Source organism: Pelodiscus sinensis, chromosome 5, assembly GCF_049634645.1.
Source record: "Pelodiscus sinensis isolate JC-2024 chromosome 5, ASM4963464v1, whole genome shotgun sequence".
Lineage (NCBI taxonomy): Eukaryota > Metazoa > Chordata > Testudines > Trionychidae > Pelodiscus > Pelodiscus sinensis.
Window position 1 is genome coordinate 81,786,242 of NC_134715.1, and position 16,695 is coordinate 81,802,936.

Here is a 16,695-nt window from a genome sequence, read left to right on the forward strand (position 1 = left end):
CCCTCCTTTTCTCTCACCTTGGGAATCGGTCCAAGGAAATGTCAAGTGTTTTCCTATACATATTCATAGACCTCACCCCTGATATCTTCTTCAAACAGCTGCAGGTACCCACAGAAATCTCAGGGTTCAAAGTCCAACTTTGGTTAGGAGGTTGGACATTCTGGTGCCAGCAAGGGATTAAAGGCCTAAAAATTAAGGAAGTCAGGGCTCCTATGGCTATTGCTGCTAAAGCCCATTCCAAAGTGTCCACTGTTTTCTTTTGATGTCAGAGAACAAGCTCTATTTTCATTTCAATCTCTGTATTTATGTCGTGCTTCATTTATTCTGTCTAAGTCTTGCTTCTAAGTTTTCCATACTCCACTTGACACCAAGGTCCCTCAGGCAGAGGTAGGATGGTCCTTCCATGATCGGCCTTTGGAAAGAAGATTCTGTGTGAAAATCTGTATGAAATCCTGTTAGGTAATTAAATCAGTATACATAGATAAGTTCAATTTATGACACAGATTTTGTTAATGTTATGCACAGAAGAGATTCAATGAATCTGTATACTCAGTGCAATATTATTAGTTTTTTTTCCCACCTTAATACCTGTAATAATAAAACTTGCTTTAATTGCACATCCTGATATGTGTGACTGTTGCTCTGGACCCTCTGACTCTCCTGAGGTAGAACCGTATAAGTCTACCAGCTTGTAACATGGGATAGGGAGGAGGAACTTAGAATCTCTGATCAGACTGGTGAGCCTTACCCACCTAAATTTCACTATAGATCCTTCCCAGACTATAACACCTTCCATAGAGACTAAAGTTAACAGCTGCTGAAAATGTGTGTGGCAGCTCAGTCTAATACAAGTTAAAACAGCAGCATTTATTGAAGGCAGCTGAAGCTTAATGAAATTATGTTTAAAAAATATGGTGATAAAAAATAAGAAAAATGATGAGAAACTTGTAAAAACTTGTAAAGTGTGCTACCTATTGATGAGTGTCTTTCTGCTCTACCAGCTTGCTGGGTACTTCACCACTGACAATAAAAAGTTCAAGAGTTATATTTTTTAAACTTCAGAATTAAGAGACCCTTCTGCAATTAGTATACCTGCCCCATACTTTCAGTAGATTATACATTGTCCTCATATGCTGTTTATGCTCCTAGATTAGATATTCATTCTAGGAAGACTGCCGCATTACTTGCTATCAGTTACATCACTATCAGCGTTGGTCTGATTATTTCTTTTCCACAGGCTTGCTTATAAATTTCTCAGACAAAAACATGTCCTGTAATGTTATCCCTTACATCCTACTGTAATGGAATTGTTTATCAGATTGTTCTCTTTAAGTGTCAACATTAGTCACATTTTCCTCTCCTGTTGTTCATATAAATCTCAGTTGATCAAGTTATAACTTTACATTTTAGGGTATGTCTACACTGCAAGGCTGTGGTATCCCGAAATCTCTATCTTGCATTTTTTGAATGTGTCCACTATTGTGAAATACAGAAGACCCACTATTTCAGCATCCCTGTAAACCTCATTCCACGAGGGATAATGGATTTCTCAAAATAGTGTGTTATTTCAAAATTTGGCGCTGTGTAGATGTGCCAAATTTTGAAATAGCCTATTTTGAAATAGAATCGAAATAAGACACACAATTTGCATAGTGCAAATTGCATGTCTTATTTCAAGATAAGGGTGAAATGTAGATGCACCCTTAGATAAATGATGCTATCCAGAAATTCAGATCTATCTGGTCTGAAGTACATTAGACAATTTGCCAAGCTATGGTCACCCTACATACAATTTGTTTTTAAAATAAACATTTATATAGCAAATCAAAGTACCAGCCAGACGCTCACCTGGTGTAACTTAGCTTAACTCCCTGTAATTTTAGTTACTATAATGGGACTTTGCTACTTCATGGCAACTGGAGATCTGGATATAATTACAGAAGCCAGCTAGTTGTTATCTTGTTTGTGCAATAAGTACTTGGAATTTTCTTGCAATGTTTTAGTCTGTTGTCCTGAACAGAAGATACACCACTATATATTTCAACCTGAAGCCTACAATGGCAACATCTGGAAATCCATTGTAAACTAGGCATTATTGTGGTTGTGCAGCAAAATTAAATTAGAGTGAATGTAGAATTCTGAATTTGATCACATTATATATTTAAATTATTTTTATTAATAAAATAATGCTATGATTCATGAATCAGACGCTTACTGGGCCTTAAAAGAATGCAACAAAAATAATAAATGTGTTAACAATATGGAATATAGGAACTTAAGTACATCTCAAAATAGAAAACTGAGTGTGAATTCAAGTACAAAATCAGGAATCAGTATTTAAGCAATATCAGCCATAGTCTCCTAATGCACCTAGTATGAACCTGATGACCACCACGTCCAACTGGGAAAATCCTACCTTGAGAATATTAGTTTGATTTTTACAGTAGCATGTTGAAAAGGTTAATGTGGATATTTAGAGATGAGTTCCCAAACAGTTAACTTCTTAATTAGAAGCATGAACTAAATAGGACCTCTTGCTCTGGAGAAGATTACTGATCTCATTAGCTATTCACTAGAGTTTGGAGTGAAAAAGTAAAGAAATTATTATCTGCTTTTTTAACGTGATGCAACTAAATGTATGGCCTTCATGAAAAATAAAGTGTATGATAGTCTGAAGAAATTCTTCAAAGTTTGGTTGCTTGGATAAGATCAGCATTTTTACAGATATTAGACAGCTGCTTGACTGGTGATTTTTTTCTTAACATGAAAGATAAAGTTCCCTAGCAAAGGTGGACACAACTAACCAATGTAATCCTTTTTATTATGTACAAAACTCTATAGATGAACATGGCACTCACAAAACAATGAGATACTACTCAGGGATCTGTTCCTACATCCATCGTTAGTTAGTATTGTTGCCTTCCCAAAATCAGAACCTTTATATCACAACACATTGACTACTCTATCTGTTCTGAAGACAATATGCATGTATTCTGACTCTATGACAAGAACTAGAAGGCTCCTCGAGAGGTCATCAAGTCCAGTCCCCTGCCCTCAAGACAGGACCAAGCACCATTTAGACCATCCCTGATAGGTGTTTATTTCTAACTTGCTCTTAAATATCTCCAATGATGGAGAGTCCACTTCCTTCCTTGGCAATTTATTTGAGTGCTGACTGACACAGGGTTCATTCACCACTTGTGGTGCTTCCTGCTGACCCTTTTGGAGATTAACTCCACTAGCCTACTCTCTCTCCCTTTGATGGTGTTTTCTCCCATTTTACCTCACTGTGTGGCTCTTCTCATTCCTGGGTCTGTAGCTTCCTTTGTGGCTTGGCACTCTGGCCAGACCTCTAAAGGTCTCCCCTTCCAGGAATTCAAGGGCTTTCCATACCCCGCTGTCCAAGCAGGATCTCCAGTGCCCTGTGACAATACCCAGGCACCAGTAGGAGAAACCAGCCCACCTCTCTACATTTGGTCCCAGCCATAAGACCTGAAACATACAATCAAGACCTATGTTTCTTTAGTCCTTATTACTATTTTCCTGGTCTTTATCCTACTTTACTGGGCTGTCCCTTCTCCAGGTTTGCCAACTCCCATCATTCAGGGAGTGACTGCACTCTGCTTTTCTGCAGGTCACCCCACCCCCTGCCAATACCTTGGCTACATATTGGGCCCTATTTACTCTGGCACAGATGAGCCTGCTCCTAATTAGTGGTCAGCTCCCTGGCTCCTTCTTCAGTTGCACCTGGGGAAGTTAATTCCTTCCAAGCCAGTATGGGGTGAACACACCATTAAGCTGATACTTGATTAAAAATCATGTATTGGATTATCAAATAAATTCAGAATGGAACATTTACACAAGAGCATTAATATAAACCTAGCATGTCTACTTCAAGAGACTAGTAACTATAAAACTTTAGCAGTAAGAGCTTGATCTTAAATACACGGAAGCATGCATAAGTGAATAACTCCACTGTGTTCATGAGGCATAAGTCCTAAATTATTTTCAGGACTTTTCTATAAACTCCAGAGCAATTACTCATATTGTAAATGCTTTTTAAGATTAATTTAAAAAGTAAGAACAAAAGTATGATTAATTTGCACCCCTTTTAGGAGTCTCAGCAACAACAAAGGCCTCCCTCAAGAAAGCAGGAAGGAGAGAGAGAGATTCACTTGTGCTCATGTCAATACATTTGAGACAGAGACCACTCAGAGTGTATGATAATGTATATGGATGTTCCTGAGAAGAATTGCTTGACACTCAGTACAAGGAGTGTGAATGACCTCCAAGTCAGAGGTGATTTTGGGTCAGGTGCAAGACAATGGCACTTCCCTGGTGTTGTCTTTTCTATACTAGTTTCCAAGTAGTCACATTAACATCTTTAATAAATTAATTCAATTTAAAATAATGGATCTGCCTTTTAATACAGACATGGTATGACTGACTCCTCCATTTATTTAGCCCACAGTTCAGTGACCTAATAATATCAACTGCAAAATTTCTATGTAAATACACTTTTTTATATTCCAACATGGATAATTAAATATGAATCATTGAGCCAGAAACCTGGTCTTCCACCTCCCACATGTTCTAACAACCTGATTACTGTCTCCCTTTTCCCAATCTTACCCCAATGATTGTCATTTTTTATCTAAAACACTACGGCTGCATCTAGACTGGCATGATTTTGCGCAAAAGTGGCCACTTTTGTGCAAAATCTTGCCGCCTGTCTACACTGGCCACGAGTATTTGCGCAAGAACACTGACTTTGTAACATACAAAATCAGTGGTTCTTGCGCAAATACTCTGATGCTCCCACTCAGGATTATACTTGCGCAAGAGGCCAGGGTAGACAGCAACGTTAATTTCTTGCGCAAGAAAGCCCGATGGCTAAAATGGCCATCAGCGCTTTCTTGCTCAAGAGAGCCTCTACATTGGCACGGATGGTTTTTTGCACAAAGGCACATGCCAGTATAGATGCTCTCTTGTGCAAATACTTTTAACAGAAAAACTTTTCAGTTAAAAGTAGTTGCGCAAAATCATGCCAGTCTAGACGCAGCCTGAAGTTTCAATAAGAGAAGCAGAGCCCTCACATCAGAATTCTCCAGTAACCAAAATGAACAGGGTGATTGACCAGTGTTCCCTCTAAATTGTGGGGCAGCAGAGCTTCACAGGTGATTAAACAGCCCTGCCCAGTCAGTCAGCTCAGTACACTGGAGCCCTGAGCCTCTGATTGGGTGGGGCTGATTAATCACCTTTGAAGCTGTGCTGTCAGGCAGCTTAAAGAGAACACCAATTGAGATCCTGTGGATATGCTAACAGGTGCCAGTGTCCTAAAGTCAGACTGAGTCTGGGAATTTAATTGATTTTTTTTTTACAGGAATGATGCTCAGATAAAACGAGTCCCAGTGCATGCACAAGCTACAAGCGCAATCAATGCTGCACATTTCACTCAGGAGCAGTCCAGAAGCTAGTAGAACTGTGTCAGAACTTGAAGAAAATGAAAGTGCATATAGAAGATGGCTGGCTTTTACCAGCCTGAAGACTAAACTAGGGGGCATTCATCCTAACAGGAAGAGAAGCTGAGAGAATATTTCTGCCCTTAGACTGGATCTAATACCTATATTGTTTCAGTTACAGTTGAGAGTATGCTAGCCACTACAGTATGTTTTATAGACCTAGTCAAAGAGCTGGAAGAGGGAGCATTTGTTATTCCCAGAAGGCTATAAAGCTCATGAAGGACACAATTAAATATTACCTAGTTAAATATGAAGTTGAATCTGTTTTAGTTAATAAGCGACAGAACAGAAGCAAAGATCAGTGAAATGAAATTACACAAATGCCTGAAAGGTCACGGTTTAGACATGAGTTAGGCAAAAGACTAAACTATCTTTTCTGAAGAGTATTACAGAGCTTTGAACTGTGCTTCAGCAAAGAGTTAAGGCTGGAAGTGCATGAAGGGCAGTATAATATGAATAAGGCATGATTTTCAGTAGTATTCTGACTATTATTACTTACTATGTATTGTATTTCAGGAGTGCCTAAAGGCCCCACCAAATATCTTCTCACACAGTAGAGGTCATCTCTCCAGAGAGAAGTCAATTTATGCTGGTGAGCCAGCATAAGGAGGGCTGCACTATTACTGCTTATGATGTACCTTTCTTTGAATGAAAAGGACTATAATTTCCATGGCTGCCAATCTGGCACCTTTCAAGAGCACTACATTTAATAGAAATGAAGGTTTGACAGCAATGGATTTTTGAATTAAGTCCCTGCTCCAGTGACAGTGTAAACTAAACTAAAAATGGTGAAATATGCAAACATAATGTATGTTAGTCTGTTCATAAGACTTACTGTTTCGGGTCATATTTTTTCACTGCACAGTTGGCACTAGAGCAACCAACACAGCTGATGAGACAATGAATGATGCGTTCCAGGCAGCACTGGTGGGAAGAGGGGTTGTCACAATCCAGGGGGAGCTCAGGGCAGACTCTCTTAGCTCTGCCCCTTCCTCCTGAGGCCTGCCCCTTCCAGAAGCATGGAGCCAGTCCCCTTCACCTTACTCATGAGCCTGAAAAGGCTGTTGGCTTCCCTGTTCCTAACCCACAGTGTGTTGGCTACAGTGCAGGGGAAGTTCTGCATTAGATTTCATTTTTACAGTTAAATATGAATTGATCACAGATTTAAATACTTGTGGTTGCTTAGGTTCAAGTGACCACACTTTAGTTATATTTATATGTAAACAAAGATTCTAAACTCATAATTTACATACTTGAATTTATACTTGAAAAAGGTGAGTTATTGATATGGAATGACTTAAGAATATTTTGCTAGATACCCAAAAAAACCACTATCAAAAAAGGTCACACTAATTAAAAACCAATCTGGCTTAGAAGAAAAGTGAAAGTAGATATTAAAAAAACCCCAACAAATGGTAGAAGTTGCTGATATTAAATGAAAATCAGAAATTAGTAATTATCTATACCAGCAATGTTGAGGAGAAGAAGTTTTAGCACATTGGAAACAAAGGAATCCCCAAAATGATATCAATCCTTTATTAGAAAAAATAGGAGAATTATCAATAATAATGCAAAAGTGTTCAATAAAAGTTCTGTTTGAAAAAGCGAAATGATATAAACATATCATATGGAGACATCCCATTCCCACCATAGCTAAAGTGGATGTTAAACAGCTCAAAAAACCTACTAAAGCTGGACATTATGTCAGCAAGTCCAGAAAACTCAATTCCAAGGGTTTTAGATGAGCTTGCGAAGAAGCTCTCTTGAGTGGTTTTGGGGGAAAAGCTAATGTTCTGCCAATATATTAAGAGAATAATCAAGACATCAAGATTTTGCTTTTGATTAAGAAACTAGAACAATACAAAGTCAACATGTTATACATGGAATAGATTAAAAACTAGAATAATAGAATCATAGAATCATGGAAGCGACCTCGAGAAGCCATCAAGTCCAATCCCTTACTCTCATGGCAGGATCAAGTACAATCTAGATCATCTCTGAAAAAAGTCTATCTAACCTGATCTTAACTATCTCCAGTGCTGGTGTTTAACTACCCTGACAGTTAAGAAGTTTTTCCTAATGTCTAACCTAAACCTTACTTGCTGCAATTTAAGCCCATTCCTTCTTATCCTATCATCAGAGGTCAAGGAAAACAATTTTCTCCCTCCTCCTTAAAACACCTGTAGATACATGAAAACTGTTATGTCCCTTCTCAGTCCTCTCTTTTCTAAACTAAATAAACCCAATTCTTTCAGTCTTCCCTCATAGCTCATGTTTCCTAGACTATTAATAATTTTTGTTGCTCTTCTCTGGACCTTTTCCAATTTCTCCACATCTTTCTCCGAACTGGACACAATACTCCAACTAAGACCTAATGCAGAATAGAGTGGAAAAATCACTTCTCATGTCTTGTGCCCAACACTCCTGTTAATGCATCCCAGAATCATGTTTGCTTTTATTGCAGCTGTTTCACACTGTTGACTCATATTTAGCTTGTGGTTCACTATGACCCCTAGATCCCTTTCTGCCGTACTCCTTCCTAGACAGCTACTTTCCATTCTGTATGTGTGAAACTGATAGTTCCTTCCTAAGTGGAGTGCTTTACATTTCTCTTTATTAAACTTCATCCTATTTACCTCCGAACATTTCTTCAGTTTGTCCGGACTGTTAGTTAATACATAGGCTTCACAACATAAATAATAAATGAGAAATCATTGAGCAGTTGTGTTTCTAGTGAAGTGCTGCAGGGATGGATATTTAACCCTGTGCTAGTTGTTTTTATTACAGCTCACCAATAAAAAGTATCTCATTGTTCATAAAGTCTACAGATGACAAAAAACATGGAGACAAATTAAATCGCAGGGGACAAATCACTGATGGAGCTATGTAGGCTAGGAACAAACCAAAAATAGGCAATTTAATAAGCTAAATGTAATACATATGTGGATACAAAGATGCAAGACTACCCTGGAAAAGAAGCAACTCTCAGAAAGACTCAAGAATCATGCTGAATAATCAGCTGAACATGAGATCCAGCGTGATACTGTGACCAAAGGGGTTAATATCATCCTTGGATGTATAAACATGGCAATTTGAAGTAGAAGTAGGGAGGTTAAATTTCACCCTGGTGTGACCACTTTGACAAGTTATAGTGTTCATGATTTGAGAAAGAAATTAATAAGTTTGTGACAAGGTCAGTCCAGAGTAGGAGAGGCAGCAGAAATAACCCTGGTTAATTAGGAGAGGGTTACTTCAGGGCAGCCAGGAGCAGCTGACCTAGAGTTATCTCAGGTGGAGTGGGAACCGGGAAGACATGGCTGCTATAAATCAATTAGGGACAGCTGATCTCATTTCAGGCTGCCACAGGGTCTTTTAAAAAGCTTTCCCTGCTGGAGGAAGGGGGAGAGTAGGTTGGAATGGTATTATAAGGAGAGAATTGATAGAAGAGAATTGGAGAAACTGATAAAGAGAACCCTGTTACCATAGACTGCAGGGAAGGTGAGAGGCTCTGATAGGCAGTGTTTAGGCTCTCTTCCCCAAGTAGCCTGACAGTTTTAGTTAGTGGCTGGGGAGTGTATTGCTTACCCAGACCAGGGGGTACCTATCCCAAAGCTCTTTTAGCTAAGGGACAGAAATCCAAAGCCCAGCAAGGGCAAGAGAAGCCTATGCTGCAGTACCTAAACTATTGACAAGATTGTGGATTGAGGCCCAGGGAGTGGGACTGACCTTGCCACAAGTTACAGACAGTACAGAGAAGAGCCATAAGTGTGAGTAAATGATTGGAAAATGTGATAATGAAAGACTCAGTGCTCAATCTGTTTCTGATGAACTGCTACCTAGCCAGTCAGTCCCCAGCCCGTAACAATCCTTGGGATTCTTCCATTCCAAGTGCAGGACTCTGTACTTGTCTTTGTTGAACCTCATCATATTTTTTTTAGCCCAATCCTCTGATTTATCTAGGTCACTCTGCACCCTCTCTCTACCCTCCAATATATCTACCTCTCCCCCTAACTTAGTGTAATGTGTGAACTTGCTGAGGGTGCAATCCATCCAGGTCTTTAATAAAGATGTTGAGAAAAATAAAAACAGCCCTAGAACCAATCCTTGGGGCACTCCACTAGAAACTGATTGCCAACCAGACAGCCTTTGATCACTTCCTCGTGGGCCCAAAAATCTAGACAGCTTTCTAGCCACCTTACAAGTCTATTTATCCAATCCATACTTCCTTAACTTGCTGGCAAGAATATTGTGGGAGACTGGATCAAAAGTATCAGAGGGGTAGCCGTGTTAGGCTGAATCTGCAAAAGTGGTGAGGAGTCCTGTGGCACCTTATAGACTAACAGAAGTGTTGGAGCATAAGCTTTCACGGACAAAGACCCATCTGACGAAGTGGGTCTTTCCCCACAAAAGCTTATGCTCCAACACTTCTGTTAGTCTAGAAGGTGCCACAGGACTCCTCGCCGCTTTTGTATCAAAAGCTTTGCTAAAGTCAAGGTATATCACATCCACTGACTTCCTCATGTCCACAGAGCCAGTTATCTCATCATAGAAGCTAATCAGCTTGGTAAATCCATGCTGACTAATCCTGAACACTTTCCCCTCTTCCAAATGCTTCAAAATGGATTCCTTGAGGATCCCCTCCATGATTTTTCCAGGGACTGAGATAAGACTGACTTGTCTGTAGGTCCCTGGATTGTTTGTCTTCCCTTTTTAAAAGATAGGCACTACATTTGCCTTTTTCTAATCTTCTGGGACCTCTCCCGAACTCCATGAGTTTTCAAAGATAATGGCCAAAGGCTGTGCAATGACATTTGCCAACTCCCTCAGTACCTTCGGTTGCATTAAATCTGGACCCATGGATTTGTGTATGTCTAGCTTTTCTAAATAGTTCTTAACCTTTCTCCACCGAGGTCTGCCTACCTCTTCCCCATACTGTTGCCTCATTCAGTAGTCTGGGAGCTGACCTTGTCTGTGAAGACAGAGGCAAAAAAAGCATCGAGTACTTAAGCTTTTCTCACATCATTTGTCACTAGGTTACCTCCCTCATCCAGTAAGGGCCCCACACCTCTCTGATTACCCTCTTATTGCTAAGATGCCTGTAGAAACCTTTCTTGTTACCCTTCACATACCTTACTAGCTGCAACTCCAGTTGTGCTTTTGCCTTCCTGATTACTCCCCTGCATTCTCCAGCAATATATTTATACTCCTCCCTAGTCATCTGTCCAACTTTCCACTTCTTATAAGCTTCCTTTTTTAGTTTAAGCTCGATAAGGATTGCCCTAGTAAGCCAATCTGGTCGCCTACCATATTAATGTTTTATATTGCACATCAGGATGGTTTCTTCCTGTACCTTCAATAAGGATTCTTTAAAATACAGCCAGCTCTCCTGGACTCCTTTCCCCTTCTTGTTAGGATCCCATGGGATCCAGCTCATTATTTCTTGGAGGGAGTCATAGTCTGCTTTTCCGAAGTCCAGGGTGCTGCTCTCCTTGCTTCTTTTGGTCGGGATCCTGAACTCGACCATCTGATGATCACTGTTGTGCACCCACATCTACTTCCCCTACTAGTTCCTCCCTGTTTGTGAGCAGCAGGTGAAGCTGTGCATGGCCCCTGGTTGGTTCCTTCAGCACTTGTACCAGGAAGTTATCCCCGACTTCCTGGATTGTTTGTGTACTGCTGTATTGGTCTCCCAACAGATGTCAGGATGATTAAAGTCCCCCCATGAGAACCAGAGCCTGTGACCTGGAAGCTTCTCTTAGCTGTCTGAAGAAAGCCTCATCTGCCTCATCCACCTGATCTGGGAAGAAACATAAGCAGGAAAGAGCAACCAAGGAGGACCCGTGATTTGAACAGGGAAGGTAGGGCAATCAACTAGTTATCTAAGGTCTTTGTACACAAACACAAGAAGCCTGGGAAATAAATGGGAAGAATTAGAATCCCAGGCACAGCCAAAGAACTATGATTTGATTGGAATAACAGAGACTTGGTAGGATGACTCACATGACTGGAGCACTGTCATGCAAGGGTATAAATGATTCAGGAAGGACAGGGAGGAGAGAAAAGGTGGAGGAGTTGCACTGTATGTAAGGGTACATCTACACTTGCTCCTGTTTCTCTTAACAAAGAAGGCTAAGGAGTGACTTGATTAGTCTCTAAGTACATAGAGAGGGAACAAAAAAATTGATAGAGACTTCTTCAGCTTAGCCAACAAAGGTATAACAAGAACAAATGACTGGAACTTGAAGCTACACAAACTCAGGCTAGAAATAAGGTAAAGTATTTAAATTTGGTTTGTTTGTTTGTTTTTTTTACAAGACAGTGTAACTTGAAGAACTTAACAAGTACTGTTATGGATTCTCCAACACTGGCAACTTTTAAAATCAAGACTACAAGTTCTTCCACAACGTATCAAACAAGAAGTACTTCCAAGAAGTTCTATGGTCTGTATTACACAAAGTCAGACAAGCTGGTTACAGTTATCCCTTCTGGCCCAGAATCTAGGGAACATTGTTAAGTATTGATCTATGTATCTGCTTCGCCTTTATTAAGTGATTGCTTATGTAGCTATGATTTAGTTTTAAAACAAAAAATTCCATCTTAGTTCCCTATGAATTTGGCCATAAAAATGCCAGAAAAGATGGTTATTTACCTATAACTGTTGTTCTTCGAGATGTGTTGCTCATGTCCATTCTAATGAGGTGCATGCATGGAGCATTTTTTCCCCAGCAGTACCTGTTGGGCCGGCAGGTTGCCCCCTGGAGTGGCACCACTATAGGAGAGCATAAGTACTCCTGCTGCCACTCCCCTTCCTCAGTTCCTTCTTGCCAGAGACTCCAATGGGGGGGGGGGACTGAATGGACATGAGCAACACATCTCAAAGAACAACAGTTACAGTTAAGTAACAGTCTTTTCTTCTTCGAGTGATTGCTTATGTCCATTTGAATGAAGTGACTTCCGAGCCGAAACCATACGGAGGTGGGGTTGCAGATATACTCCTAACTAAACACAATGCAAAGGCTATAAACAACCAATCATTGTTATTTAAGATAATAACATATCATAATAAAGGAACCCATCTGAGGTATTTATATCATCAGTACATATTTTAGCCCCCCCGCTCCCTTTTTTTCAGGTTTACGGAACTGAACTGAGAACAGAGGAACCCAGAGCCGCATCATTCCTGGCCTGCTGGGTAATTGCATAATGCTCCGTAAATATGTGAACAGAGGACCATGCAGCCTCTCTACAAATCTCAACTATTGGAACTTGTGCCACAAAGGCTGTGGAGGATGCCTGAGCTCTAGTGGAGTGTGCCTTAACCGTGGGGTGGCTCCCTGTGTGCCAGAATATAACATTCCAGATACACAAAGAGATCCAAGAGGACAGTCTTTGGGCCAATACTGGTGACCCCTTCATTCTTTCTGCAAAAGAGATAAACAACTGAGATGATTTGTAAAAGTGCCTCATTCTGTCTATGTGAAAGGCTCAAGCCCTTTTGGAGTAGAGTGAATGTAAGGTCTGCTCTCTAGGGGAGTGGTGGGGCTTTGGAAAGAAAACAGGTAAATAAATGTCTTGAGACGTGTGAAACGAGGAGACTACCTTAGGAAGGAAGGCTGGGACTGGGCGTAGTCTGACCCTATCTGTGGAGAACACCAAATACGGGGGTTCTACCATCAAAGCCCTGAGCTCGGACACCCTCCGTGCTGAGGTTCTAGCTAGAAGGAAGGCCACTTTAAGGGATAGATACTTAAGCGAGCACATGGCTAAGGGCTCAAATTGGGGAGACATAGCCTAGTAAGCATCAGATTAAGGTCCCACTGAGACAGTGGTGCCTTCACATGCAGAAACAACCTATTGAGACCCTTGAGGAACCACAGGGTTGGTAAAAAGGGATCTGTCACCAACCCCAAGGTGGAAGGCCAACATGGCCACCAAATGGATCCTGATAGATGAGGTAGATAGGCCTGCTTGATGCAGCTCAAAGAGGTAGTCAAGGATAACTGGTACTGTGGCCGAACCAGGGTCTAACTCCTTACTGACTACCCACAGGGAAAACCTTTTCCATTTGACTGCGTAGGCCAACCTGGTAGCTGGCTTTCTGCTCCCCAGCAGAACCGCCTGCACACCGTCAGAACAAGCAAGCTCTGGCTCTGTTAACCATGGATAATCCAGGCTGTGAGGTGGAGTGACCTGACATTTGGGTGGTACAGGAGACCTCCTCCCAGGCTTGAGTGACCAGGTCCTGACTGGATGGGAGAGGTCATGGCTCGTCCCGCACCATTTCCAGCTAGATGGGATAGCAAAACAGCCTGGGCCAGTCCGGGGCTATCAGGATGACCTGGGACCTGAACTGTTTGGTCTTGGCTAGGACTCTGGGAACAATGGGGAATGGGGGAAATGCATACAGCAGGCTCCAAGGCCAATCAATGGTCAGGGCATCCCCTCTGGACCCCATCCCCAGGCCCAGGAATGAGAAATAATGGGGGCATTTCTTGTTCACATCCATGGTGAACAGATCCATTTGAGGATGCCCCCACCTCTTGAAGAGAGGCAAAAGGACAGAATCCTTCAAGCACCATTCATGGGTTCTGAAGGAGTGGCTTAGCCTGTCTGCCAGCGTATTCTTGCAACCTGGCAGATACGCTGCCTGTAGGTGAATGTTGTGGGCTATGCAGAACTCCCAAAGGAGAACCGCTTCCTGATATAATGGAGAGGATCGAGCGCCACCCCCCCCCCCCCCGCTTGTGTTGTCCAGCAGCACCATCACTGATTTCCCTGAGAGATGGGCTAGGAAGACCTTGCAGGCTCTCCTGACAGCCCTCGATTCCCTGATATTGATAAGTAAGTCCCTCTCATGAGGGGCCCACAACCCCTGGTATCCTGTGGTGCATCATATGTGCACCCCACCCCTTGTGCGAAGCATCACTTATCAGTCTGATTGAGGAAACTTCGGCCAGGAAGGGAATCCCCTTGTACACCTCCTCCTCTCGAGTCCACCACTGCAAGGAGTCCACTACCTGCTGAGGCAATGACAGGACGAAGTCCCAATGAGTTCTGGCCTGGTTGAAAGATCTCATCAACCAGGCTTGAAGAGGTCTGAGCCTCAACCAAGCATGGCAAACTACATGCGTACAGGCTGCCATATGTCTCAGGAGCTTCATGCAGATCTGAGACATTGTAAGCAGAGACAATGAAAGTTCGCGCACCATAGCTGCCATAGTTCTGAACCTGGCCATGGGGAGGTATGCCCTTCCCCTTCTGGCATCTATGAAAGCGCCCACAAATTCTGTGTCCTGAGAAGGAGTTAACAGGGATTTCTCCTCATTTATCAACATCCCTAGCTCCCCAAAGAGGGACCTTTGTAAATATTATATGGGCTAGCACCTGTTGCCCTGGGCACATATTCAAGATGGAGTCTTTTTTCCCTAGAACTATCTTTCCCGCCAAAACCTGCAGGAAGAACCTTTGCACTCCTTTCTATTGCTTGTGCACATGGTTCAAAGCCTTTGCACTCCTTACTATGCCCATATCTTGGGGTGTCATTTCAAGGAGTAAGGGAAGCCTTCTTCTATTCTACACTCGAGACTTTGGGAATTATAATCAGACGTCTGGCTTTTTTGGACATTGACATTCAGACAGGATCCGGTGTTTATCCTGAGCGTTAGATCGTGGGAGGCGAAGACCTATGCTGTTCCGGGATCTGGACCAGTAACGAACATCAAGGGATCTCTCCGTTAGTCCTCCCTTAAAGCTTAAAATTAGCTGAGAGGTTGTAGGTCACGGACATCAATCGCCATTTTATTTAATGTATATCCTTGTGTGTGTGGGACTGTACTATCTTCTATCTTTCCTAGGTTAGGGTGGGACACCTACAGTTGTATTTGCTGATGTTTGCTTCTAGTTTCTAAAATATATGGTTTGGCCCTAAATTATTGTCTGGCTTGTTGATTACTAAAATTAGTTACCTGGTGATTAGATACAGGATACCAGGTCGAATCTGACTTCTGTGGAGAGGGCACCTTAGGCTTTAATTAATTGCCCACAGCAATTGTTTACCTATGCTCTCCGGGTAACACACCTGATCCCTGGACTGGCCCTGGATGAGCCAGTCACTTAGGTATGGAATTCTTGCATTCTGAGGAATGCTGCCACCACTGCCATACATTTTGTAAACGTTCTGGGGGAAGTGGAGAGCCTGAAGGGAAGCACCATAAACTGGAAATGGTTCTGAGCCACCATAAACCGGAGGAACCTTTGATGGCTTGTCCATATGGCCACATGAAAGTAGGCATCCTTTAAATCGAGGGCTGTGTACCAGTCCCCTATCTCTAAGGCTGGAATAATGGAAGTCAGCGTTACCATCCTGAACCTCGTTTTCCTTATTACCTTCATGAGGTTTCTGAGGTCCAAGATAGGACGAAGTCCACCCTTTGGCTTGGGGATCAGAAAATAATGGGAATAAAAACCCTTGCCCTCCAAGTGAGTCAGAACTCTCTCTACCATTCCTTTTTCGATGAGCAAAAGGACCTCCTGATGTAGGAGGACCTCATGAGATGGGTCCCTGAAGAGGGACTTGGAGGGAGGGAGGGAGAGAAGGGGGAAAATACAGAAAAGGGATAGAGTAACCCATGTTTACCAGGCCTACCACCCACTTGTTGGAAGTGATGTAGGCCCAGGCCCGGGAAAAATGGGACAGACTAGACCAGTGGTCCCCAACCATTTGGGGTTGCCGGGCACCAGGGGGCATGGCCGTTCGCCCGCCGGGCGCCGGGGGGGCGGCCCCCCCCATAGCCGCTTTCTGGGGCCGGCGCTCTCCCCTCAAGCGCCACGCGCCCGAGACCGGCGCTCTCTCCCCCAAGCGCCGCGCGCCCGGGGCCGGCGCTGGTGCTCTCTCCCCCCCTCCCTCCCTCCCTCCCCCAAGCGCCGCGCGCCCGGGGCCGGCGCTGGCGCTCTCTCCCCCCCTCCCCCAAGCGCCGTGCTACCGGGGCCGGCGCTCTCTCCCCCAAACGCCGCGCGGCCGGGGCCGGCGCTAGCACTTTCTCCCCCCCCATGCACCGCGGGGGGTGAATCCGCGGCGCCCCCAGGGCCGGCGCTCACAGTGTGCCACGCGCCCGGGGCCGTCTCCGGCACCGCGCATGCGCCACATGCCCGGGGCCAAGCCAGCCCTGAGCAC

The 16,695-nt window shown here is 43.1% G+C and overlaps 1 long non-coding RNA gene across 1 annotated transcript; it reads left to right on the forward strand.

Annotated features, from left to right (window-relative positions):
* Window positions 1–11,635: 11,635 nt before the first annotated feature.
* LOC142829458 (uncharacterized) lies at window positions 11,636–15,451 on the forward strand. The gene is made up of 2 exons (XR_012903876.1): window positions 11,636–11,793; window positions 12,655–15,451. It is a non-coding gene; the product is annotated as an uncharacterized LOC142829458 (long non-coding RNA).
* Window positions 15,452–16,695: the final 1,244 nt, after the last annotated feature.